This window comes from Prionailurus bengalensis, chromosome D3 (assembly GCF_016509475.1).
Source record: "Prionailurus bengalensis isolate Pbe53 chromosome D3, Fcat_Pben_1.1_paternal_pri, whole genome shotgun sequence".
Classification (NCBI taxonomy): domain Eukaryota; kingdom Metazoa; phylum Chordata; class Mammalia; order Carnivora; family Felidae; genus Prionailurus; species Prionailurus bengalensis.
Window position 1 is genome coordinate 2,910,428 of NC_057356.1, and position 27,930 is coordinate 2,938,357.

Below are 27,930 nucleotides of genomic sequence, written 5' to 3' on the forward strand. Positions count from 1 at the left end.
ACAGCACCTGAAAACAGCTTATACCTGCCAGCATGCACGTGTCCGCGCACACATACACACGTGCACACACACACACATGCACATGCATGCACACATACACACATGCATGCATACTTACACACTTATGTGCACATGCACACACAGAATGCACACACAAATACATGCACGTGCGTGCACATAACACACATGCACGCATGTGCACACATGTACACTCAAATACATGCACATGCACGCACACATGTACCCACATGCATGCACACATACACACATACATGCACTCACACATACACATATGCATGCACACACATGCACACACAGACACCTGCATGCACACATACACGCACACGCACGCTCACATACACACGCATGCTCACACACATGCACACACACATGCATGCATACTTACACTTATGTGCACACACACGCACATAGAACGCACATGCACACTCAAATACATGCACATGCACGCACACATGCACACACATGCATGCACACATGCACGCACACTCACATACATATGCATACTCACACACATGCACACATACACACGCACATGCATGCACATATACATGGACATGCACACACACATACATTCACACACACGCATGCATCCACATACCTATTTTTGGAGCCAGAAACTCAACTGGAAAGAGAAAGAATTCATTTGCTCCAGGCAACCCTGCACTTCCTTCAGTAGGACCTTGGAGAATTGACTTTTTCCCCCTCTATTTTCCTAACTGTAAACTGGGACTCATCTTTCTTCCTCCCTGCAAGCTTTAACTAATACTGCAAAAAAAAAAAATTGAGCGTGCACAAGGGGAGGATTTCAACGTGCTCTTGCTGAGACGGTTTCTCGGGGCTGCCGTGTGCCGCCCCGGAAGTCAGCGTGCCAAGGCTGAGCCTGGAGGCAGCCGTTTGTCATCTGCACGAAGGCGGGGTCGTTGGTGTGGTGCTGCCGGCAGAGACCCAGCGAGTCTGGAAGAATGGGCTTCCTGTCACCGTATTTCATGGTCTGCAGCCGCCGGGCGGAAGAAGGATACAATGTGAGAAGATGCTGTTTGTCAACTTGTTCTTGCTGTCCGTTTTCATTGCCAGTTCCAAGACCAGAAAAGTTCCGTCCCGGTTTCTTGCAACATCCCCCTCCTCTCACATCCCTCAAGGAAACAAAGGTCGCGAAGTTCGCTTTTTGTCGGAGTCAGAGGTTGCAAACTGAAGGTCCGTCCGTGGGTCTCGGGTCGCAATGCGCACGTTGTGTTTGGCCTGAATGTTTCCGAATCCTGGCCAGGATTTGAAAATCTGGAATTGTTACGTTAAACATTTGCATCGAGGGGCGCCTCGGTGGCTCAGTCAATTGAGCGACTGATTCCGGCTCGGGTCATGATCTCGCGGTCTGTGGGTTCGGGCCCCGCATCAGGCTCTGTGCTGACAGCTCAGAGCCTGGAGCCAGTTTTCGGATTTTTTGAGTTAAAGTGTAGCTAATATATAATGTTAGTTTGTATGTCTTCATGCCCCTCGCCCGTTTTGCCACTATCTTCCTCCCCTGGCAACTGCAGGGTGCTCTCCGTAGTTACCAGTCTTCCTCTTTTTTGTTGTTATTATTGCAATTCTGTTTGTCGACTTCGTTGTTCATTTGGGATTTTTTTTACTTAGATTCCACACGTAAGTGAAATCGTACTGTATTTGCCTTTCTCTGCTATGCTAATGTCACCTGGCGTAATATCTCTAGGTGCATTCATGTTGTGGTGAATGGCAGGATTTCCTTCTTGTTAGAGCTGAGGAATATTCCATTGTGTGTGTGTGTGCGTGTGTGTGTGTGTGTGCGTGTGTGTGTATAAAGGATCCACTTGTATATATCCACATGGATGTGTATAAATGGGTAAAAGAGATGTGGTGTGTATATACATATATATATATATATATCCTTTATATATATCCATTTATCCATTATATATATATGATACATATAATATATATGATATAGATGTATCCATTTATTCATATATAAATACACACATCTCCTTTATTCATTCCTCTCTTGACGAACCCTTCAAGCCCCACTTCAGCCCATCTCTTGATGGGCTGCTTCCATATCTTGGCTCTTATAAATAATGCTACAGTAAACATAGGGGTGCGTTTATCTTTTTTTGAACTAGTGTTTTTGTTTTCTTCAAATAAATACTCAGAAATAGAATCACTTTCTTGCTCATGTGTGCTGCCTTATGGTTGCAAAATGGCTGCCATACCTCCAGCCGCAGTTCTGCGTTCCAAGCAAGAACAAGAGTGAAGCAGAAATTGGCACGAGGTGTATCAGGAAAGCAGAACATTTCCAGAACCCATCAGCTTATTTCCTGTTGTCCCCAAGGTATCACATAACCACTACCACCTTCAAGGGAATTTGGAAAGGTAAATGCATTGCAGCATTGAACATTACAGGGGCAGGCAGAGGTAAACGTCACATTCAAGGAGGGGGGGAAATAAAGTGGGGCACGCCATCACTAAGACTCAGATTCAAGCTCTGACTTAACCACATACTGCAGCGTGACCTCGGACAAGTCACTTAGTCCCCCTGACTCGGTTTCTCATGTGGTAAACGGGGGCGGTAGGGGCACCTGTCATAGTGGATTTCCACGGGAGTTAGTGAGTCAGTGACCATGAAGTATGTCACACAGCACCTGGCACACGGTTGGCCGTCATAAAAGATGGTATCGATGATGCTTCCGGTGGGTTTTCATCCAGGGTTTATAAAGGGAAGCTACAGGAAGCTATTTTCAAATAGAGTTTCCAAGCAGTGCTAACGTACCCTTGAGATGAGGTGCTGAGAAACACACAAGTTCAGCTTAATCACAAGAAAACACCTGGGGTCTCCACATCAAGGGACATTCTACCAAGTAACTGAATGGTGCTCCCAAGACGGTCAAGGTCGTGAGATTCAAGAGGAGGCTAAGGTGCCACCATCAGTCTGTAATCTCTGCGCCTTGGCCGGTCTTCCCGATCTGTGTTCACGTGACTCCCCCCACATCCAGGCCAGCACGGCCCCGAGAAATTCCATTTGCTTCTTCCGCTTGTCCCCGTGACCAGAGAGGACGAAAGAATGTCTCTTCACAGACTTTAACTTGAAGCAGGATATCAGGGCAGGACTGTGATCGCCTGGCTTTGATTTGAGACACAGCCACGGACCCGCCATTGTGGCCCCGGGCTGGGATCGGCCCTGCCCGAGACGTGCCTCGTGTGCAGCACGGGGATGAGGTCTGTCCCAGAGGAAGCAGGGTGTGATCCAACACAAGGCCGTGAGAGGAGTCACCCCCTAGCAAGGGCAGTGCTGGACCTCAAACCCAGTGTCTCTGCCACAGACATGAGGCTCTGAGCCACAAACACGGTGTGTCTGACCAGCTGAGAGCCCCAGCCTCCCCGGTCCTGCTTCGCGCTGTGCGGTCCAACACGGAGGAGTCAGTCTCCGGAGGTGACTGCCCAGGATCAAAGCCGGACCCCATTAATTCCTCACCGAGTAACATTACACAGATTTTCCCCCGGTGTTTCCGCGCTCTAGTTATTAAGTGGGAATAATAGGAATTATCTCCTACGTTGGTCAAGGGGCCTCCATTTGATGATGTACTGCAGGTCCTGGGAACAATGCCTGGCAAATAGTAAGGGCTCTAAATCATTCCCAGCCCGTCCAGGTCAAGGAAAAGAATTACCTTGAGCTGAAGACGTTGACATAGAAGGAAGGGCGCCAGTCCTGAGTCACAAGGGGCCAGCGGGAGGGAGGGAGAAGAGAGAAGCAGGAAAGGGAGAGAGAAACAGGTGGGGGGGAGGGGATCTCAGCACCGGCATCGGATCCCAAGTCGTGGGAGTGGCAGCTAACACCCTCCAGCCAGCATCCTTGAAGGGAAACCTGGACGCAGGTTGCAGTGAGTGTCGCGGCCACCGCAGCCTGTTCCGCTAACCTGGCACCAGCCCCGTGCCACTTGCGTGCCCAGCGCTCCGCGGGTGGGTCTGTCGCCTCCAGGAGTGCCCCAGACACTCCTCTGTGTCTCTTTGTGAAAGGTCTCTGGAAACGGAGACTGTTGCTTTTAGTTGACCGCAGAGGTCGTTGCCCGTAATTTAATTTTTTAAAAATGCTTCCAGTTATAAGGACTACGTTGCCGTTTCCTCAAGACGGAATCTTTCTTACGTATTTAGGAACTTAATATATAGGTGTATAATTACAACTATATTATTATAATTACATTATAATTAATAGTGTGTGATTGTCTGTGTTACGTAATTTATAACATATAATTACATATTATATGTGTGTATACACACACATACGTTTTTTTTCTGCTATTTTACAGATTCCGGGCAAAGCTATGTTTTTCAGTGTTCTTTTTTTTTTTTTTAATGTTTTTTATTTATTTTTGGGACAGAGAGAGACAGAGCATGAACAGGGGAGGGGCAGAGAGAGAGGGAGACACAGAATCGGAAACAGGCTCCAGGCTCTGAGCCATCAGCCCAGAGCCTGACGCGGGGCTCGAACTCACGGACCGCGAGATCGTGACCTGGCTGAAGTCGGACGCTTAACCGACTGCGCCACCCAGGCGCCCCATCAGTGTTCTTCTTTTTAAAGCAGCTGATTGCACCAGCTTTTCTTGCTCTCAAAAATGCTTTTAACATCACTTATTGCAAATAAACACGACAGTAAAGTGTAGGAGAAAACTTCGCATCCAACCTTTTTGTAAACAGAGGATAATTGCTTTGTGCCATGAATTCTTGCTTTCGACAACGTGGGACGGCTAAATTTGTAATCGTTCGAGCGAAACCCAGCTGAGAGTTCAGTATTTGTCCTCCAGCAAAAGTTTCAGAATACTGAGAAAATATTTGCCTTTAATTTTGGTTATTTCACTGAAGTTTCCAAGAGCAAAGATTGCGGGCACTTAGTGGGAACTGGAATATAAGAATGAGTTCCTGGTCCAGGGGCTCCGTGGGCGTGCAGAGAAACACAGCTGGGGCGTGTTTCAGTATAACATTGCACGCACTGCTTGACGGGTCCTTTTTCAGGGTTTGGGGTATTTTTTTTAATGTAATGAAGTTTTGGGGCACCTGGGTGGCTCAGTTAAGTGGCCGACTTCGGCTCAGGTCAAGATCTCACAGTTCGTGAGTTCGAGCCCCACGTCGGGCTCTGTGCTGACAGCTGGGAGCCTGGAGCCTGCTTCGGATTCTGTGTCTCCCTCTCTCTCTGCCCCTTTCCCCCTCATGCTCTGTCTCTCTCGCTCTCTCTCAAAATAAACATTAAAAATAATTTAAAAAGTTGGGGCGCCTGGGGGGCTCAGTCGGCTAAGCACCTAACTTCGGCTCAGGTCATGATCTCACAGTTCACGAGTTCAAGCTGTCCAGCTTGCTGACAGCTGGGAGCCTGGAGCCTGCTTTGGATTCTGTGTCTCCCTCTCTCTCTGCCCCTCCCCTGCTCGTGCTCTGACTCTCTCTCTCTCCAAAATAAATAAACATTGGGGCCCCTGGGTGGCTCAGTTGGTTGAGCGTCCAGCTTCGGCTCAGGTCATGATCTCGCGGTCCATGGGTTCAAACCCCGTGTTGGGCTCTGTGCTGACAGCTCCGAGCCTGGAACCTGCTTCGGATTCTGTGTCTCCCTCTCTCTCTGCGCCTAACCCACTCACGCTCTGTCTCTCTCCGCCTTTCAAAAATGAATAAATGTCCAAAAATGATTTAAACGTAATGAAGTTTTAGTTTTTAAAAGGCTCAGTTGGTGGCATTTGTTCATGCATCTGCACGGGCAGGGGGCGTCCCTGCCCTCAGTGTCTGCGGCCCTTGACCTGGGCCCCTCGCCAGAAGCCAGTCTCACAAGCCCCGTGGTGAGAAGCTCCTGCAGGGCCGCGGTGACCGGGGCACCACGCGCCCTCAGTCCCTCACGTTTTCCTGAACACACTTTGAATGCGCCTGGTTCTGATCCCTGGTGGCCGAGTGCTACTTTCCGGCAGGATTTCTCGAGTGTGCGGGTGCTGGTTTTCTCCAACAGTAGGCGCCTGTCCATCCCAACTCAGGAAAACGCGCCGGAGTCCGGACTGGCTCTGCTGGGTGCTCGTGGGTGAGTGCACGTGACCGCGTACGCACCTACCTGCACGTAAAAGACTCGATTTGTGTTTCGGGTTTTCTCACCAGTCCTTTGTGTCACCCGAATGTCACAGTCTCCGACACAGAGCAACTCAGGGAGCGTTTAGCCCACTGGTGTCCACCCCACGTCGTGTGAAATCAGCTGGAGAGCTGTTTAAATTCTGAGGCCCAGGCCCCACCACCGTCCAGGGGAATCAGAACCCCTGGGAACCGTGGCTCCTGGGACTTGGCATTTTTCCAGCACCCCCGCCTCCCAGATGATTCTAACGGGTGAGGACCACGTTTTGTGGGCGAGCTTTAGTCTGCCTGTAAGAACAGGTTGCACGTAACCCACAGGCGGGTGGTTCCCACCAACGTCTACTGTCTGCAGTAGTCTACGGACGTCCACACCGGTAGGTTCTGGAAAGCCTGGCCCTCGCCCGGAACGTTCCTGGCCACCCTGTCTGGACGCACAGCCCCTCACTGTCCATCCCTCAGCCCTGCTTTGCTATTCCCCGTACCGTGTCTCACTGCCAGGGATTTGCTTGCTTCTCGGATTATCGTTTGTATGGGTCCCTGGAATGCAAGTCCATGAGGCCAGGAATTTTTTGGCTCTAACTGCTGCATCCTAAGCATCCAGAAAGTGCTTGTGGCAGGTTAGGCTGTCCTGAAGCAGAGCCCGAGGTGGAGGTTAGCAGGCAGGATATCGCTTAGGGACCCACACCTGTAGGGGGGAGCGACAGAGGCAGGATGGGACAGAGCGGGGCGCTGAGTGCCGCAAAGCCCCCACGGGGGTCCTGGGGCTGGTACGGCCCTTCTGAGCCGCCCCGAGTTGAGCGACGAGGCTTGGCCTCTGCAGCCGGATCCCAGCAACCACCGCAGTGCTCAAACAATATTTCAGACGATGTGTCTTTCCGTTCCCCGCCTCCAAAAACAAAAGCAGGGCTTTGATATTTGAGCTTGCACGGAGGTCCTTCTTTCTGGCAAGCAGTCCCAGGGAGCAGGCTGAGGAGAGCAGCAAGAATGATGCAGGGAATGAGGGAAGGACGCATTCGTCCGTAAGCTCAGGGGCTCAGTGCTGCTGGGGCCCCACTCTCGAGGAGGGGAGCACTGCCCACAGTTCCCAAGTCCCCCGTGGCTGGAGGGTTGCTAGGCTCTTAGCTCCTTGCACTTCTAAGTGTGTGCCTGGGTCCCTGAGACCAAGCAGAAGGGCACCAACTGTCCTGGTTTGCCCATGGCTACCCCAGACGTGGTGCTGAAGGTCCCCCGTCCCAGGGAGCTCTGTGGTCCTGGCAACCCGAGACAGGTGGTCGCCCTCCAAGTGGTGCCCCCAGGTGCCCGTGTGGCAGCCGCAGAGAAGCCTCGGGGAACAAGGTGAGGCACCAGCGGGCCCTTTGGTTAGAAGGTGAGTGGGGACACAGACACAGGACGCCGGGCCATTGGCACAAATGGCCAGCCAGCCTCGATCTCCACCCCCTCGGTCAGCCGGGCATCTGAACTCGAGACGTAAATGCAGCGAGTGTACAAAAATCTCCTTCGCTGCGGTTGAGGTCGCGTTTATGCGGCTTTCGCTTTCCACCTGCCCAGAAACCAAGGGTAAAATACAAGCGTTTCCAAAAGCCCCAATACTTAGCAAACGCCTGGACAGCAGGTTTTTCGCATGTCCTAAAACGGCTGATTTTCTTGTGCATTCGGCTTATTTCCTTTCGTTTGTGTGAGTAAAGCCCGAAATCTGGCTCTTGGGAAGACTTCAGAACCTGCCGGAAGCCAATGGCACCTGCCAATCCCTCCCTCCCAACCCCCTCCCCCTCCCCCCCTCCCCGCTATCTGATGATTGTAAGTCTCAGCCACGGTGATGAAATGAGCCTCAGCTGCTCCAGACTCGTTTGGATTTGGGGACCGTGAGGCATTTGGCACAGGGAGGTACGGAACTTTGGTTTGTGCCGCGTTCGGCAACGAATGGGCTTTGAAAAGATCTTGCTTTGAAAGGTCTTGCTTTGAAAGATCGCAAGGTGAGGAGAAAAAGTACTCTTTGGAGGTGAGTGATTGGAGATATCAGAAATTTAATCAAGGAAATGTGTGCTTTGGTGCGTTTAGCGTGAGTCCGATAGGAAAGCCTTGAAGCGAATGTGTGCATGTGTGTCATGAATCTGTCTCCCTCGGCGTGCGTGATTGATGGGCGGGTCCGCCGGTCCTTGGCACCCAGTGTTTCCCCTTTAGATGTTGGGTTGGTTTGGACGGCATACTTGTCCCTTAGATGGTGTCCCTAAACGCAGAGCATCACACGCCCAGAACCACTGCAGATATGACATCCTCCTGGTGAAGCGTCTTGGCGTTCCAGTGACAGATCTGTTAGCTCTAATGACACATCCTTTCATGCAGGACTTGGCCCTGGTTTGTAATTGCCTGATGCTAATAATGAAGAGAAAAAAGCTTTTGTTAATTTAAAATTTTGGAGCGACGAAAGATAAAAACTCTCTTCTCTGGCTCATTTTATCAGTCTCTTGAAAAATGTATTAAAGTAGAACCCTGTGTTAATTCAAGGATGCTAATTCAATACCTAATATAAATTCCTGCCAAACGCATACGTATCGTAATTATTCCCATACCATGCACCCACCACCCTGACGGGGCTGGCATATTTTTGTTCTTTAATGAGCCAAATCCCTTAGACACTGATGGGGTGCTCGCAGCCTTGAGTGGGTTAGTATACACGAGATGTTATCCATGCTAATTAAAGTGAGAGAGAACGAACCCACCGTAGCCTCTCAAGCTGCTGTTTGTGACGTCTGTCCCCTCTGCGGGCACTCGGTGCTCCAGGATCTCTGCTGGTGGAGAGGTCTGGGAGCCAGAAACTGCAGACTGGATCTTGCTGGAAAAGGAGAGAGTGAAGGCATCAGAGGGGAAACCACGTCTTCAGGGTCACAGAACCACGCAGAGTGCTCCCGGTTCCGAGTATCACTGAAACAGACGCCACAGCGATGGGTATGAATATGGATATATAGATACAAACGCAGGGAGAGGTTTATAGATATTAATATCTGTGCATTTAAATACCCTGTATGTCACGCCTCGGCGAATTTTAAAGCACATGCACTTCTTGTGACACGTCGAGCAAAAGTAAAGGGAAATTTACTGGGAGAACTTGCAGGCAGAGAAGCAGCCATACAGGCAATGCCCCCCGCGCTCCCTTCTTCCCACAGAGAGGCGCGTGCGGGTTGGCACAGCCGGGCACATCCTCCAGGAGACCTCCTGCCCCCCGTACATGGCGTGAATTAGCAGGGGCATCGTGGGGGCAAGGGACACCATGCTGATGATGTTTGGAGGGGAGCCTCGTGGCCGGGGAGCAGACGGGCTCGGGTGTACCACCAAGGGTAGTTGGGATGCTAGCTCAGGTCCAGAGACCTGATTGCCAGTCCTCGGCGAGATCGGTACAGGAGTCCAGCGTAAGCAGCCAGAAATGCCGACAGCAACCGGACAGCATCACATCCTCCAAACACATTTTTATCGTGTTTTACAGAGGTGTTAGTCTGTGCTGGATTGAAAATTAAAGAAAAAAAAAACGTAACTTCATCACAGAAAGCATAAGAAACCCCGAGCTAGAAGGATTGCGTGTGCACCGAGCTAGTCTCTTGCTAACGTTAGAAGGAATGGGTTTCTGAGCTGTGTCCTTCAGCGGCTCTGATCACATACATGTCCATTAGGAGGTAGTGTCCCAGAAGGTACTTAAGAGCTGATCGGGAGTTTCCAGCTATCGACACACATAATCCCTCCAGAAACGAACACACTTCCGGGAACACGTCACATTATTTCTGGGTTGGTTCACGCTGTCGATCTGTGCGAACCAACGGAAAAGCACAAAGCGCCATTAATAAATGCCAGGCACCCCCGCTCCCCCTCAGCCTTGTCAAGATACCCTTCATCCCAAAAGCAAACACGCCATTTTCTTCTGGTCTTCCTGTGCGGATGAGTTCCAGCCCCAGTCAGATCATTGCAACGAGACGGGGGAATATGATTACATTCCTAGCTGGCACCAGGATCCCTCTTAGAGAAGAAACCGAGTTTGTTGGCTGAGAGGGAGGTGGAAAGCCCTTAAGAGTTCTGGGGTTGGAAAACGCGTGTCTACCCAAAACCGAGCAGTTCCATCCCAAGAAAAATGGCATGCATCACCAAAGCTGTGCATGAGGATGTACACAGCTTTGTTCATGATAAGCGACGGCTGGCGATGACGGAGACGCCCGTCCGTAGGAGAGATAAACAGGACGCTGTGGGCGCCTGGGTGGCTCAGTTGGTTAAACAGGACGCTGTGGGCGCCTGGGTGGCTCAGTTGGTTAAACAGGACGCTGTGGGCGCCTGGGTGGCTCAGTTGGTTAAACAGGATGCTGTGTGCTCATCGCTACGCTTGTCAGCAACAGAGAACACTGAGCATAGACACACCTCGCAGACCTAACAGCAAGTAAACGAGGCTGGAAACAAGACAGAATGTGCCGTGTGGTTTCTTCTCTGAAGTTCTAGAATGGGGAAAACTAATCTATGGGGAGAACCGTCAGAATAACAGTTAATGGGAGGCGTGGGGGTGACGGACAGCAGGAGCTGGGGCGTCTGTGTGAGTGCTGGAGGTCCTGAGCTCGGGAGGCTTTGACAGGCGCGCGCTTGGGTAGATGTCCACTGAGTCATCCAGTGAAGGTGTGTGCACATCCGAACGTTAGGCTGTAACTCAGCTTCTGTGGAGACAAAAGTACCCGTGCGTGCAAGGTCCTGAGTGGATGGGGTCGCTCCTGGTGAGTCAAGGGGAGCACGGAGTGTGTTATTCTGGAGGAGGGGGAGGAGGGGAGGAGACCAGCCTACATCTGCAGGCACCGTGAGCCCCCGTCATCTGCGCGCCCCCCGGGAATTCATGACAGACTCATCGTGAGGGTCTCCGTCGTGGAAACCAGCGGAGGGCCGTTTTCCGGGCTGGCCTGGGATGGATGTGAGACAGCCCGTGTGGACAGCACAGGGAGGGGAGCTGAACACCCAGAAACCATGAAATGCGGCGGGGCCAGACCTAGATTCTGTGTAGCTTGAAACTTTCACCGTTGGGCTGGGGGCGCACGTCTAAGAGAATGAAAGCAAGACCATGTACGCAAGCTTACTGAATATTTATTTAGATCAAGTAAAGGAGTCAGCGACTTACAAGTTGCAAAAAATGGGAAAATGCTACAGGCATCACAAAATGTGGCAAACACATCAAAAGTATTATAACGTCTTTATTTTTAAGTAAATCGGTAATGAATCTGTCCTACCTTTTCCTACGTATTTCTGGCGGTGTCTACTTTGAGCATTCCTGACAATGATCTTATAAGTGCTTTACTTAGTGATAGAATTGAAAGGCAATTCGATATTTCTTTTAGCATCGCAGATCAACATTAAATGTTTTTAATGTTGATAGTTTAGAAAATTTTCCTTTAGCTTTATAACCTGACATGCTTAACCCCATGTATAATTGTTCTCAAATTTCGGCAAACCCTCTTGTGTCTTCTTTCTACGAGCTGTAAGATTTCAGGGCATTTCACGTTTCCTTACAAAGTGACTAATCTTAGATACTCTTTGAATTCCTGGCAGTCATTAACCGTAACCAGTTTGCCATCGGAATCTTTCTAGATTGATGTGTTAGGAGTTTTACGTCATCTTTGTCATTGCCAATATTTCACGTCAAGTAAGCAAGACATTAACACAGAAATTCTGATAAAATCCAATTTGCATAATTCCCACTCCAAGAAGAAAATGTGGAGTGTGTTTATTACTTGATGGGCTGCCCGGTTTCTGACATGTTAGCGCGTACGTTTTTCTAAGCGGATCATAAGAGGGACACGGAACTCTCCACCCCCAATGTTGCACGTCACGTGATGGGAACAGTTTTCCAGTCAAGCCCTTGACTCCTTGGACCGCAAACTTCACTTCTTCTGTACCGTCCACATTTTCCAGAGCCTGATGCCACATGCAAGTTCATGGTAGGCAGTACGTCACATGCTCCAGCTGTCATAGCTCACCATCTAAGTGTTTCTGACGTCGTGCTAGACCAGGAGAGCCAGCCGTGGTCTATCACATAAATAGATCCCCTTAGACCCACATCCAGTATGGTCCAGTATGTGTGGTCTATCACATAAATAGATCCCCTTAGACCCACATCCAGTAATATCCCAAGTCCAACTGCCCCATAGCGGGACAGAAAAATGCCATGGCCACTCAAAACCCCTCTGGCACGGACTAAGCATGAGGAAGATACAGTTGTAATGGAAAGAGACAGTGGTTTTAAATAATTATGGTTAAATCATTTACTTTGCCAGTAGCCCAACAGCACCTGAGCATTTGAACACATTGCTTGGGAGAAGAACCATTCAAGGCAGCTGCTGACCTTTGACTGGCCTTAGAGTCGATCTCTTTAGGGACGCATCTCTGTTAAACTCCCACCTGACTGTGAAATGGGTGGGGAGGCGGGAATTTGAGCCAGATTTCACCAGCTTCCAAGAGGCCGGAAGTTGGTGGCATATAAACGATGAGTTCCGTCATTTTTGGCACATAGGTAGACGCAGACACATTGACAGGACCGGTCAAGACTGCTTCCGGCTGGGAGTAATGCCGTGTCCAACAGCAACGGTGGCTTAAGCCAGTGATCTCAACCCAGCTGCACATTAGAAGAATAAAAAAGTAACTACCCCTCTACCCCTCCAGGTTCAGATTTAGGTGGCCTCAGGTGAGACCCAAGAATCCGTACTTTCAAAAACTCCCCCCAAGTAATGCTGATGTGCAGCCACAGCTGAGATGTTTCTTGTCTCGCTGAACAGAACGATTTGGGATAGGCAGTTCCAGGACCAAGTTAGCATTTCGCTGGCCACTGTCCTGGTGACCTCGAAGGGAGCTTCCCCTCGTGACCAGAAGGTGGCTCTTGCAGCCCCAGGGACCATGGCCTCACGTGGAAAAGAAGGGACAAGAGCGGAGTGGGAAGTTCTCTCTTGTGGCTGCTACGTCTCCTCCAATCTGGGACGGTTCCTCTGTCTTTCCTTATTTTCATGACCTTTCCTTTTCTTGTGATTAATTTATTTTGAGAGACAGAGAGCGTGGGGGAGGGGCAGAGAGAGGGAATCCCAAGCAGGCTCCGTGCTGTCAGCGCAGACCCCAACGCGGGGCCGGAACCCACGAGCCGTGAGATCATGACCCGAGCTGGGATCAAGAGTCAGACGCTCAACTGACTGGGCCCCCCAGGCGCCCCCTGACCTTGGCATTTTTGAAGAGTACTGAGTGGCTATGTTGAAGGACACTTCCAGGGGCGCCTGGGTGGTGCAGTCGGTTAAGCGTCCGACTTCAGCCAGGTCACGATCTCGCGGTCCGTGAGTTCGAGCCCTGCGTCGGGCTCTGGGCTGATGGCTCAGAGCCTGGAGCCTGTTTCCGATTCTGTGTCTCCCTCTCTCTCTGCCCCTCCCCCATTCATGCTCTGTCTCTCTCTGTCCCAAAAATAAATTAAAAAAAAAAAAAAACGTTGAAGGACGCTTCCCAGTTTGGGTCTGTCTGGTGTTTTCTCGTGATTGGACGGGGGTGTGCTTTTCATCAGTATGATGTCAGCGTAGACCCCTTGCTTAAGGTGCTGTCTGCCGGGCTGCCCCTCTGTGAAGTTGCTTCTCTGCCTTTGCAATCCATTTGGGGTGGCGTCCCGACACCAGGCCGCGAGCCCGCTCCCCGTCAGTCGTCCGCACGCCGGTGGTCCCGTCCATGGGAGGAAGCTTCAGCTCAGCATCCCTACAGCCCACTCCTCGCCCAGGTGCCCAAGTGGCTTCTTAACCACGTGACTCAGGCTGTGTTCCTCGCATACACGAAACACCCTAATGGCCCCAGGTGGTGCTTTTTGTAAAATCTAACCTCCTCTCCAGGACGTTCAGGCCTTGTGTGATCTGGCCTTGCCAACCCCCATGCCCCACCCCCACACTCCTTCTGCCTCTTCTCTCGCTGAGGCTTCAGCCACAGCGCCTCCCATTTATTTTATTTCTCCAAGATGCCACACTTGTCCCCACTGTCCGATTTTCCCACCCCACCCCCCCGAATCCCCTGGCTCGGACCCTTCCACGGTTGACACGAGACTTACGGTTCAGGTCCCGGTGAGAACATGGCCCCCCTCCCGCCAGCACCCTCTCCCCATCTCTCCACAGCAAGCGGCTTCATTTCATTTCCCGGACCCTGACGCCAGCGGGATTTATGTCTTTGCCCCCGACGACACCATCAACTTCTTGAAATCAGGAAACTGTATCTGTGTGATTCACTGCTTTATCTCCAGTGTTGAGGACACAAAGGTGCTCATAAAACATTTGTTGAATGAACGGATTCCTTTCACTTCACATGCCCAGTCCGTGGCTCTCTCCAGTGCCACGTCAAGGAGCACTTAGCCCCGCTGGTCCAAGTGACCTTCCTCAGACTCCAAGGTGGCGCCTCATTGCAGATCTGGCAGCTACGTTCCTTTATGCAAAGTCCGGTCAAGTAGCACCATTGCTGTGTCTCGTGTCCTCGAGCTGGTCTACCGGCTCGAGGCCCCACAAGCCTCCTCCACGGCCCCACAAGCTCCAGGCTCTGAGCCGTCAGCACAGAGCCCAACATGGGGGCTTGAACTCACAAACCGTGAGATCATGACCTGAGCCGAAGTCGGATGCTCAACTGACTGAGCCACCGGGCACCCAGGGACCCATTTTGACGTTGCTTTTTAACTCAGAATTTTAAGGCCCTCAGGTTGATCACTGAATGTCACAGTTGCCAGAGAACACATACGCTTCCAACTAGATATTTCCTGTGTTCGTCGTCCCAGGGTCCAGCAGGGCAGAGATGAGAGGGACACCTTGCTGGCCCCAGGGGTGGGGGGGCACAGAGGCTGGAGGGCAGGTGCATCCTGGGCGCTAAGCGTTGCTGCGTCATGATGCACCCCGGAGCGGCTGGCCAGGCCCCCGCGCAGACGTTCCCGATAATTCAGAAGACCACCGTGCTGATTTCCGTCACCTGTGTTTAAAGGAAAATGGGGCGTTCCTTTGCCACTCAACCATCATCTTCAAAAGCATGACTTTGATTCACAGACTTCTTGAATATTACCAAGAAGGATTTAGGACTCTCTACAAGCTGTATTTTTAAAGGGAGAAGCAAACACAGAAGGTAGAATACTGGCCACCATGATTTTAGAAAACAATAATAAAGTACATACTTAGATGCATGGACACACGGAGACTCAGAAAGGCTTCACGAGGGTCTGTACCGACGACAGTCACTTTCAGGGTAAAGGACAGGGAACCTGGCGGGTGTGGGCGGGACACATGACTCGCAGGTGCATGCTTCTTTCTCTTTTCTGTTCTGTTTAACTTTTAGACCATGAGCCAGTATCCACTTTCCATTGTAATGCCAAAAAATTAGCAATTGGAAAGAAAATCTCCAATGAGGTATTCCGACTTGAAAAGCCGGCATGAAACATTCATAACACACGACAAAGCTTTATGAATTTCAAAAAATCATTAAAAGGAGACGTGTTCATTGATGTCAGTATTTCTTTTCATTGCAGTCGAGTCGAGATCAGATTGTCACAGGGGCTCGCTGGGGTTTACTGAGTTAGAGACGGCGAGACAGTGCCCCGCGTGGGCTGCCGCCAGTCCAGACCTGGGCCATCATCTCTGGCTCTGTGCCTCTCTCGTAAACCAGTCACGGTAATTATACGTGCCTCACTGGCTTGTTACAGAGATTCAATAAAAAACGGAAAGCACTTAGAAGAGTGCGTGCAACGTAGTCAACGTTATGTACGTGTTGGGGATTTTTTTGAACGAATATTCACGCTTTATTAGAGATGACGGCTTATTGTTTGCCTTAGGGTTCCCTCTTGGCTGTGAGTTTGGGGAGTCTTCACTGATGCATAATGACATGTGGCCACCATTTCAGCACCATACAGAACGGCTCCTTGGCCCCAAAGAGAACATGTGCTTTGCTGTTCATCCCTCCCTCCTTCCTGACTCCTGGTCTGTCTGCTAATCTTTTTACCGTCTCCGTAGTCGTGCCTTTGCCAGAGTGTCGCACGGTATGGCTCCTTTTCAGACAGGCGTTTCTTTCACCTTGTGATATGCTGAGGAGGACATGTGCTGGACGGGACCCAGAAACCCAGCAGGGGCCAGACTACGTCAGACCTTGTGGGGCACAGTGAGAATCTCCTGTATTACCCCAAAGCAATGGAAAACCACGGATGAGTTTTTAAAATGGCGTCCCAAGAATAATGCGGTAGTGATATGGTAAGTCTGCATTTTGTAAAAGAATGCCCCATGCACTTTTTTGTTTAAGTTCACTTATTTTGAGAGAGAGCAGGGGAGGCGCAGAGAGAGGGAGAGAGAGTCCTAAGCAGGCTCTGCACTGTCAGCACAGAGCCTGACATGGGGCTCCAAGTCATGAACCATGAGGTCATGACCTGAGCCAAAATCCAGGGTCAGATGCTTAACTGAATGAGCCACCCAGATTCCCCATAAAATAAATTTTTAAATAATAAGGGGAGGAAGGAGGAAGGAGGGAGGGAGGGAGGAAGCAGAGGAGTAGCAGACATTTCTGGTCATGACATTGCCACCCCGCCACCACCACTCCCACTGAGCAAAGGTCCTATCGTGGCGCCCCTGGACCGTTGGCCCAGGTCCCGAGGCCACCAGTGACACCACTTCTGCAGGTGGTGAGGGAGCACGTTGAGTAGGTAATGCTGAGTCGACCCACGCTGCACGGTTGTGTTTGAAATGCCCATATGAACATTCACGTTGCCCCATTGAGAGTTACCGCACAACATCGAATGCTACTAATCGGACAGTCCTGCAGCCCAGAGCAGCTGGGAAAGCTGGGCTTCTGTTGAGGGGCTGACAGGGAGGGAGGACTCCGTCATCAGTGCTCATCCACTTTGGAAGATGCAATGGAAACCCACGCCTTTCAGAACCTACGGGTGGGTCTCACCTTTGTAAGAAGCCCCTTGGGTCGGCCCTTCTCTGGGCTCAGGCTCTCAGCTCACAGGGTGAACGAGAATCAGAAATGAGAATTGTCTGTCAGGGTGCAGATTCACTGGCCTCGCTCAGGAGTCCCACTCAGTGGACAGGTTAGTTTCCCGGGGCTTCCATAATAATGACTGTGAACTGGTGGCTTTCCGCAACAGACTTCCCTTCTGTCTCAGTCCTGGAGGCCAGGATCCCACAGCCAGGGAGCCCGCAGGGCTGTGCCCACTCCGGAGGCTCTGGGGTATGGCATTTCCTCCCCTCCTCCAGCTTCTGGCCAGTGGCCGCCTCCCTCCAGCCTCTGTCTTTATCGTCTCATGGCTTCTGCCCTGGATGCCTGTGTCTCTCCTCGTCTGTCTCTTACAAGGATTTGCTCACCGGACCCAGAGTACACCTGACCCCAGTATGACCGAATCTTAACTAACTATGTCTGGAAAGACCCTATTTCCAAATAAGGTCACATTCTGAGGTCTAGGTAGACAAGCATTTGGGGAACACGATTCAGCCCCCTATAGAAGGTCTGCAGACGGTCCTGGAGATCGGCAGTTTTGTGGTTTCTTCCTACCTGGTGCTATATTCACCTGGGCTTAAAGAATAGTGGTAGGTGGGCGGTTCTCATTTGTGTAGCGTTCCATTAGTGGGATTTCCTGCTCCAGGACCGTGTCGTTGGTCTGTGACCATGTGTTGAGCACCCCCCGCCCCGACCTGTACCTGTTTCACTAGCACAGTGCAAAGCGAGGGCTGCCTGGAGGAAGGGACACCCTAAGGTCCTGCCATAGATGGTGCTGTGGACCGAACGCCCAAGCCCCTCCAAATTCATGTGTTGAAACCTGATGCCCAAGGTGACGGCATTGAGAGGTAGGGTCTTTGGGGGTTAGCTGGTCATGAACGGGATCAGTGTCCTCATAAAGGAGACTCCAGAGAGCTGTGCCACCGTTCCAGCACTGGAGGGCGCGGCGAGGAGACCGCGTCTACGAGCCAGGAGGCGGGATCCGTCAGACCTCGGACCTGCCGGCGCCTTGACCCTGGACGTCCAGCCTCTGCAAATGTGAGACATGAACCCTTGCTGCTGACAGTCTCCCCGTCTTAGCGATTGGGTACAGCAGCCGGGCTAAGTGGACCAGGCGGGTTCTCCAGGAGCAGGTGCTGGGCTGGAATCAGGGGCCACCGCCTCTGAGGGGGGCCAGCCGCTGTGCTGGGAAAGGGGGAAGCAGAACCAGCAGGGGGAGAAGCCAGGCCACCACGGAGCTGGGCCGCAGGTTGGCGGTCCATGCGTCCACGTGTCCTGTGTGGCAGGTCTTAGTGTCCCCACCTGGCTCCTGCCCCGGGAGTGACCTGTCATGGCAGCAAGCGGCTGTCTGCTGCCCACATGCTCCCCGAGGACGGGTCGCGACCCTGCCTCTTCCTCCCCTGCTTCTATGGGTTCCGTTGCCTTTTTCTATGTCCCTCCGGAGGACGTATATACATATATACTCTGACCTTCCCTATTCCGTGGGCTTCTCTGTTGTCTGGGTCCTCACGGCCTCCTTCCAGGGCACATACACCCCTTCCTTGCTCTGCAGTGGGGCGGTGCCGGGGTCCTAAGGATGCAGGGGGCACTGAGACACAGAGGCAGTGACAGCCAAGAGCCAAGAAGAATGTCAGCGCTGAGGGCGTGTTTGGCCTTCGCCATGGACGCCGGGTGCTTTCGCCTGACCGTTTTCGCTTAGGGATCCGCCCTGGTGCTCCCTCCACGTCAGTGAAGAGCACTCCTGGCTCCTTCCTGCACCCATGTGGTGTGTGTGGCCCGCTGAGCTGTGTGGTCAGCAAGCGCCCGGGTGATTCACAAGGAGAGTCACGGGCCGGGTCGGGCTGGGCGGTCTGTGCCGACAGGGGAAGCAGGCCCAGCACGGCCCTCCCGCCCCTTCCCTGCCAGCACCTCTGCTGACTTAGGCGCCTCTGATAAGACAGAGAGGGAGGGTGTTACCACGGCACTGACTTGCTGGTCTGTGCTGGCTTTATAATTTTCGTGCAGCCGTACGTGTTTAAGGTTCTGTTGCATGTATGTTATATTCTGTGACTGAAGAGAAAAAGTAGAGAATGCAAAATGGAAAAGAAACCAAAGACTTCAGGATGGCTCAGTCCACTCTGGGGTTAATAGGGACCAAAGGGCTTTATTGCCAGAGGATGGACGCACCACTGGTGAGTTTTCTCAGTGGTGGAGGGGGGAGGGTAGGAGTGCTGATGGAGCGTGCCGTTTCCCTGCCTCCGCCGAGCTCTCAGATCCCAGCACGTGGGGCACGTTCAAGGGCCGTGTGCACCTTTGGGAGCGGGCAGATCTGGGCACGCAGGCGATCATGGGAGGGGAGCACCTGCAAGGGATAAATCAGAGAGGCAGGAAGTGCCCCAAGTTGAAGCATTTAGCATTAAAGATACTGATGTTTGCAGCTTCCTTTGGAGGGAATCCTAAAAGCAGAGGGACGGAGGCTTGAAACGCGGAGAGATCTGTTGCTGAAGCAAACACAGAAAATGCCCACTGCAGAAGCCAGGCGGCGGGTGTATGGGTGTTCGTTGTACGATGCGCATTTTCCCGTATGTTTAAAGTGTGTCACAACAACGTGCTGGAAAAGCAGGTCAAACATTTTGATCGAAATATTAAAACCAGAGGCGATGTCTGACTCTGACAGTTGTTCCGTGGGGAGGCGGGCCACTGCGGGAGTTTGGGAAACGCCGCGTTAGAGAGTGAGCAGAGGTGATGGCCAGAGAGGGCTCCCCGGACGGCAGAGGGGACGGAAGAGTTTGGGCGACCCCGGTGGCTCAGCCTCCCCGGCCCCTGAGTGGGGCCGTGGCCTCCCGGGACAGTGCATCTGAGCCCTGTGGCCTCCCTTCTCCCCGCGGGGCCACGGCTGAGTCGAGCAGGCCGTCCAAAGGTGTCGGATCCGAGCCCTCTCCCCAAACCCTGAAGTGCCGCCCAGAAACCAGGCCGGGAAATAGGAGACACAGCTTGGCTCAGGCCGACCTCCCAGAATCCAGGAAAAGTAGCTCGCAGTGAGGTTCCTCGGTGCCACGGGGTCACGGGGTCGAGGCTGGGGCCTGGGCGCAGGAATACGGCCTCGGAGAGCTGATGGGGTTTGCTTGGGAGAGACAGCCGGGGGACGGGTACCTCCTGCAGCCATGTGGATTTCGGCCAGACTCGGGACTTCAGAAATAACCGTCTCCCCGATGGGCAAACACAGAAGGGCACTGCCAGCGGCTTGTAGATTTTGTGGGTGCTGAGCAACGTTTCTGTGATTTCACCTAAGTGTACCGTCCTCCTTCCTACGTGCTGGGACCTGCTCCCGGTGTGTGGAGCGACCGTCACTTGGTCCTGCGTCTCCGGGAGGGACACCTGGCGGGTACGCTGTGGCCAGGTCCGCGCTCCTGCTCTGCCCCTCCCTGTCCGGCTGCCGTCTGTGGGGTGTTAGTGGGGTTTCTGCCCCTCGGAGTGGGGAAAGCGTCGCAGGCATCTGGACGACGAGGGGACCCTCCTGTTCAGTCACTTGCAGAAGGTGCCTCGGTGGAAGGAGGGAGGCTGGGGCAGGTGCACAGATGGCCTCAAGAGCGAGAGCGGGCGGTGCCACCTGCCAGTAAACACTGACTGGGAAAGTCTCAGACAGAAGTCCCGGAACACCCCGTGCTTTGCAGCCACCAGAACGATGGTGGAGGGGACGCCCAGCACACTGAGCATGGGAGGGAGGGCTCATCGCCAGGAAAGGAATTGAGCAGGAAGAGGCCATGAGGCATTTGGCAACGGGGCCAGTGGTGTCATGATTTAAGGTCGTTTTCCAGTGTTAACGAAGTCAGGAGCCGTCTTCCAGAACCGCCGTGTGTGGTGGGACAGGTTGTGCACTGCAGGACTCCGGCAGAGGGGTGCCATCTGCTCGGATGCCTCAGCCTGGAGGAAGGATGCCCACTCCTTCTTTCTGAAGGACAGCTGGCAGGGCGGCAGCGAGCTGGCTCGGGCCTTGGGCACCCTCCCCCAGCAGGACATCCTGGCACGGGAGCCGCCTGGGCCACTCCCCGCGATCGGTGGCACTACCAGCACAGAAGAGGGCAGGCATGACCTGTGTGGAAACGGACCGCTTTGCGGTTGCCGAGTGCTGATCACAGCCCCACGGACAGGAGGTCGGATGGGGATTGATGAGGAGAGGAGAGCCGTTAACAGAAAGCGTGTTCTCGCCGTGGGTCAGAGGAACGTGTTGTCTGCGCAGCTCCCAGAAGCGTCTTCGTCTTCCTTTCCCTGCCATAAAGCAGGAGGGCTGTCTGGCCGCCCCCCCAGGTCCCCGTGAGGACAGTGCCCACTCGTTGGTTTTCACCTGCCTGCACGCCGAGAGCACATGACGGTCCTCCCGTCCGTCCGTCCGTCCCTATCCTCCCTTCGCAGCTCAGGGACCCGGACGACAGGAGTGAGGGCGTCGCGGTCACTGAGCGCCCCCCGGGGACCCAGCAGGAGCCGGGGCCAAGGATGAGATGTCCGGTCTAGAGCCGTGGGCGCAGCAGGCACATCAGACCTGTGCTCTGCGGGGTCGCGCCCCAAAGGCTGGCGGGGCGGCCGGGGCTCCCGGACCGTGACTGCCTGCCTCCGCGTTTGATGTAGCACGCAACCACAGACGCGTCTCCCGCGTGGCGTTTCCACGGAGCAGAACCCACTCTGCGGGGCTCCGGAGCCGCTGCTCTGCATGTGGCGGGGGACACAGGCTCTATGCTCCCAAGACCTTGGCCTTGGCCTGCATGAGCTCCAGGGAGCGCGAAGAGAAAACAAGCTCGGGCCCCGAAGGAAGCGGGCGTCAGCTTGGTCCTCACCTTAGCTCCTCCTTCCGTGTCAGGAGCGTCGTGTGACGCGAGAGAGACGAAGAAAGAGACCCACACGCTGTAGCGTCCCCGAGGGGCTTCTTGTTTCCGAGCACCGTGAGGAGTTATTCGAGGGAAGGCTTCGCACCAGGGGAACGCAGTTCAACAGCCGCCGGCAGGAGAGGAGTCAGTCCCTTCAGCTAAGGATGCCCTTCCCGAAGATACCGCGTCTGTGCATCTGCGTGTGGTTAACAGGGAGCTGTTTCTGCAGCTGAGCCAGAAGGGGATGTGGGAGGGTCTCGGTGTGCGTGGCTCCTGCCGGCCGGCCGTGTGGGGCAGGACAGGAGACGACCGTGATCCTGCGGCAGGGGCCACGCGCCGGCGGCTTTCAGAACAAAGACAAGGCAGCGTTCGCCGAGCGCGTTATTCCTTCTGACCCGGGAAACACAGCAGGTGGGCGTGTGGGCTTGTGTAAGCGTGTTTCGTTTGGGTTTTAAAAGAACAGAACTGGGGCGCCTGGATGGCTCAGTGGGTTGAGCGTCCGACTTGGGCTCAGCTCATGATCTCACGGTCCGTGAGTTCGAGCCCCGCATCGGGCTCTGTACTGACAGCTCAGAGCCTGGAGCCCGCTTCGGATTCTGTGTCTCCCTCTCTCTCTGCCCTTCCCCTGTTCACTCTCTGTCTCAAAAATATATAAAACATTAAAAAAAATAAAATATATATATATAATAATAGGGGTGCCTGGGTGGCTCAATCGGTTGAGCGTCCGGCTTCAGCTCAGGTCATGATCTCACTGTTTGTGAGTTTGAGCCCCGCGTCGGGCTCTGTGCTGACAGCTCGGAGCCTGGAGCCTGCTTCGGATTCTGTGTCTCCCTCTCTCTGACCCTCCCCTGTTCATGCTCTGTCTCTCTCTCGTCTCAAAAATAAATAAAAACATTTAAAAAAAATTAAAATGACAGAGCTTCCCGGGGAACTTAAAGTCAGGGCTTCAGAGGGGAGAAAAGGCCGTCGTGCATGGAGGATTCCAGAGATGCTAGAATTTCCGACTTCGGTGTCATAAATACGGGCCACTCGGATGCAGCTCCGGAGAGGGGTCTCTGCTCTGCCGACGTCCTCTGGGGCTTAGCTCCGCGGGTCCCTCAGTTCCGAGCTGGGCCGTGCTGACCACGAAGACGGGCACACGAGGGCCTGGCCGCTTTCTCCCGCACGGCGCTCCCCTCCTGGGCAGCCGGCCTTGGCCTGCCCCCTCGGTGCAGCCGGTCTGCGTCTGACCTGAGAGCCCCCGCCCCTCCTGTGCCCCTTCCCGCTTCCTCCACAGATAGCCCTGCCTGGTAGACCTTCTGTCTCGGGGTCCCCTCCCCAGACAGCTCCACGGTCACACCGCACGGCACCGGGGAGAAGGGGGCCGGGACGGCCTGGATGCAGATCCCAGCACCCTTTTCCTACGATCATGGGGCTGGAAGTACAAGGTCAGGGTTCCCACAGGGCTGGTGACTCCTGCCGCCGCTGTCCTCGAGGACGGCCACCTTCTCGCCGTGTCCGCACTTGGTCTGAGCGCCTCTGGGTCCCTCGTGTGCCTTCCTGTCTCCCCCAAAGGCTGCATTTTAACATCACCCCCTCTTCCAAGGTCCCGTCTGCAAATACGGTCGCAGTCTGGGGTCCTGGGAGGCAGGGCTTCACAGAGGACTTGGGGGGGACCGCAGGTGAGCCCCTAACAGGGCCCGCTCCCTCTGCACACCGAGCGCCTGTCCTCCGTGTGTTCGTTGGAAACTTGCTTGTCCCTTGGCAGAAGCCTGTCGGCTTTGCACCAACAGACGTGAGTGAGGTGGGCTGCCTTCCAGCAGCGTAAACTGGGTAAAGTTCTCTTCTGATCAGTTAGCCCAGTGTAACACGTCCCTCGTGGCTGCGGAACCCTGTGCCTCAGTTTCTCACCTGGAACATGGGGTAATAGCACCTACCCAACAGACTTATTTTGCGGATTACGTGGGATGAGGTATTAGATACTCCACACGGGCGCCTTGCGTGTAGCAAACGCTCAGTAAACATTAGCTGCTTTTCTTGTTACCGCGATGATCAATGGTATCATTTTCGTGCAGGGTAAAGACTAATCTGAAAAAAGGTAACACGTAGCTTGAGAATTGGATGCAAAATATCCCTGTAGGCTGTTTATTTGTTGCCAAGTCTGGGGGTGGGGGTGGACAGAATTTTAACATCCTTCCCTCTAGCTCTTGGGGGGAAAAAAGGGAAGAGAAAAAAATATCAAGAAGGACATAAATTTTACCATGAATGTTGGTGATATTTAAATAAGACTGAATTCATACAGCATTCAAACAGCAAAGAGGAATGGCATTAAATTCACAGAGGTGATGGACTGTGCGTAGCGAGAGTTGGAGTTGACTACGTCCTCACGGTGGCCCGGCTGGAAGCCGACTCTGAAGGAGGGTCTCGGGTCTCACCGGAGCGTCCCCTCAAACCTTCAGCACTGTGCCGGGGTGGCTCAGAGGCAACGGGCAGGTCTTGTCCGCCGACATGGACCGATCATCTGGCGATGGCCAGGGTGAGGGAGAGAAGAGGGGCCCAAGGACCGGAGAGGCATGTTCCCCTGGGACCAGGCGGGCCCTGGAGGGATGAGCCCGGTTTCTTCCCAAGTCAGGGTCGGCCCAGCCGTGGGTCAGGCTCCCTGGAGACGAGGGTGGGCCAGTGCCTCGTGCGGGAGGCTCAGTGAGAAAAGCCCCAGAAGTAAGGCCTGTTTGGGGTGGGGGGGGAAGGTCAGAGCCGGGGAAGCATGCGCAGGTGCGGGTTAGTTTCCCGTGGACGCTCTGACCAATGACCACAAGCTGGCTGTCTTACGACAGGCGTGCTGTCCTCACGACTCTGGAGGCCAGAAGCCTGAATCATGTCCCCTCCAGGGCAGGATCTGCTCCTGCGTGCTCCCGGGGCTCGGGGCAGCCGGCGCCCAGGCACACGTGGCCAGTCCCTGCTGCGTCGGCCTCAGCTACGCATGGCCTCCTGGTCTCTGTGCCAAATCCTCCTCTGTTTCTCCTTATAAGGACACCGATCGCATTTGCAGCCTACCCCAAATCCGGGATAATCTCATCTCAGAATCCTAAACTGAATTACGTCTGCCATGTGAATCCCCCTCCCTGTCCTCTGTCTCCCTCTCCCTCCCTCTCTCTAGGGTGTTTTTTACACCCCCTTTTCTGTTTACTCTGGACGGGCTGGATGGCACTTAGAAGCCACCAGGGACGGGGAGAGCCAGCAAGGGGGAACTCACTCGCGGGCACTCCCCAAAGTATCCCTGACACCCCCAGGCTGGAGGCCCCTCCCCATGCGAGAATGGCAACAAGTAAGGCCCGGCGGTACCATAGTCCCCAAGCCATGAGATTATGAGCATCAGTACCCCCGGCAGGTGTCATACCCCCTAAGTCCCCAGCACATAGGCTCCAGAAACCCAATATATGTGTTTTTAAGTTTATTTATTTCTTTTGAGAGAAAGAGAGTGGGAGCACGGGAAGGGCAGAGAGAGAGGGAGAGAGAGAATCCCAAGCAGGCTCCACACTGTCAGCACAGAGCCCGACGCAGGCCTCGAACTCACGAACCATGAGATCATGACCTGAGCCGAGATCAAGAGTCGGATGCTTGCCCGACTGAGCCCCCCAGACGCCCCTGGAAACCCCTTTCACTTACCACCAGCCCCTTCCCCTGTGAGATCCCATTATACGCTACGTGATCCCCCCACCCTCCCAAACTCTCCCCCAGGGTGAAGCCTGCAAGGCCGTGGGTCACTCCTCCCTGATCTTTAGTTTACTTCCTTCGCACAGTTTCCATCACTAGAAAGCCATTAGCATGAGGTGGGGGAGGGGGTCCCCTAAGTTGGTCATAAAGGAAAGATCCGAGTTTATAACCAAGACCTCTGGCCCCCACTGCAGGCCCCAACTGCACTCACGGCTCATTTTGTGTTCTCAAGAATTAGGATCTTCCCAGATACCTGCTCATGATCTCCTCCGCCTTCGTGTGTCTTCCTCGCCCTGCCCAGCTCACTAAACCCATTAATTTGGTGCGTAACGGAACCCAGGGGATCAGGGACTCCACACAGGAGAGCTGTGCTTTGCCACCCAGGCCGCCTGTCCCTGCAGCTTTGTCGGGGGCTGTCGCAGGCGCTCGGGGGCGCCCCGGCTGGAGTCACCACCTCCAGCACCCTCGGCACCACAGAGACGGGCAGGGAGCCCTAGACGGCCCCTCGTGGGGAATTGAGTGCTGCTCACAGCTCATTGTCAACCCAGTCCCCTCCCTGTCCCACTCGTGAACTAGGAGGGCAGCCCCACTGTGTGCCTGAAGGAGGGCCAGACGCCGGCGGTAAGCTGTCCGCTCACTGCCTCCGTGCCGACTCTGGCCGTGCGCGGAAAACCAGAGAACGGTGGGGCGGAGATCACAGACCCTCCAGTCAGACATGTTTCATGTTTTTATTACTTGCCATAAACACTTTATGCTTGCACGCACCCATGCACATATATGCACACACCTGCACCTCCACACACACATTACACATGCATTCATGCATTCCCACACGGGTACGCACACACACACGGACACACAACATGTATGCTCACACATGCGCGTGTATGCACGCACATGCACCCACACACATGCATGCACATGCACGTTATACACACATACATGCACACATGTGTGTACACATGTTGGCACACAAGTACATATGCACACGTATACACACGCACATGTGCACACAAGTACATGCACACACATGCGCCTATACACATGTGCACATACACATGTATTCTCATGCATGCACCCATGTGTGCCCACACAAGTACATGCACACACAGGCACCTATACACGCACATTATACATGCATGCCCACACGGGTACGCATACTCACACGGACACACATGTATGCTCACGTATGCACGCACATGCACCCACACACATGCATGCACATGCACACTATACACACATGTCTATACACACGTGTGGGCATACAAGTATATGTGCACACATGCACCTATACACACACCCCTTTTCTTAGTACTTTGAGGAATAAACACTGAATTTCACAACAAAACAGAACTCTAAGACCTAGCCCTGTTCACAATCTACCCCAACACCTGCTCCCACCTTCCACAGGAGGCTCTTGGTGGCGGCCCTGCCTGAGATGCTCTCCCGTCTCCCCCCCCCACCCAGACCTCGTCCGGCAGGAGGGCCGGGAAGTTACATTCACAAAATGGCCAGTTTCCCCGAAAACAAGTCTTACAAACCCGACCTTCCCCTCATCTCCTTCTCTCTCTCCCTTCTTCCCTCTCTCCCCCCTCCCTCTTCCCCTACCTCTCCTCTCTGTCTCAGTCCCCCTCCCTCCCTCTGCCTCCCCCAGTCAGCTCATCTGTGACAATTCAGCCCGGTTTTCTGGAACCCTTGAAAGAGGAAAAGCCTGAGATTACGGGCTGGGGGCAAGGAGAGCCATGGCCGGGCCACGATGGTGACAAAGCCGCCAAGCTGCTCCGTTCGGCCTTTGGATCAGATTTAAGTACTTTTGCTAATGGCAGATATTTAGGATGACAACCTGGTCTGACTCTTGTAAACGGGCCTGAGTCCACGTTTCCCTTCAGAGCCGTTGATCATCAGCGGCCACGGAACCTCTCGGCGCCCCTCGGTGCCTTTGCATCCCCGCTGCCTCACCGCGGAGATGAGCGGAGCCTTCTCTGGAAATGCTTTTTATGATGTTCGAACAACCTAATAGTTTCTGCTTTGCTTTCCTCGGGCCCTTCGGGCAGGGATGCTGCACTTGTAGGAGGAGGCAGCAGGGCGGACGGGGTGGGGAGGGGGTGTCCAGGCTGTGCGTTTCCAGCTGCGTGTAGTTTCTAGCAGGGTCGTTTCAGCGAAACCTAGCCTCCGCCTGACCCCAGGAGGTGCTCGGGGTGGTGGCTGTGTGCACAGAGGGTCCTTTCACCAGGCAAAGCGGGGGGCCAGCAGGCCAAGAGGAGGGTGGGCAGCACGCGGCACCCGG

At 53.8% G+C, this 27,930-nt stretch overlaps 1 protein-coding gene across 2 annotated transcripts in view; it reads left to right on the forward strand.

Moving 5' to 3' along the window:
- TMEM132D (transmembrane protein 132D) overlaps positions 1–27,930 on the forward strand; it is a 558,778-nt gene that overhangs the window by 520,203 nt on the left and 10,645 nt on the right. The window lies entirely within an intron of this gene.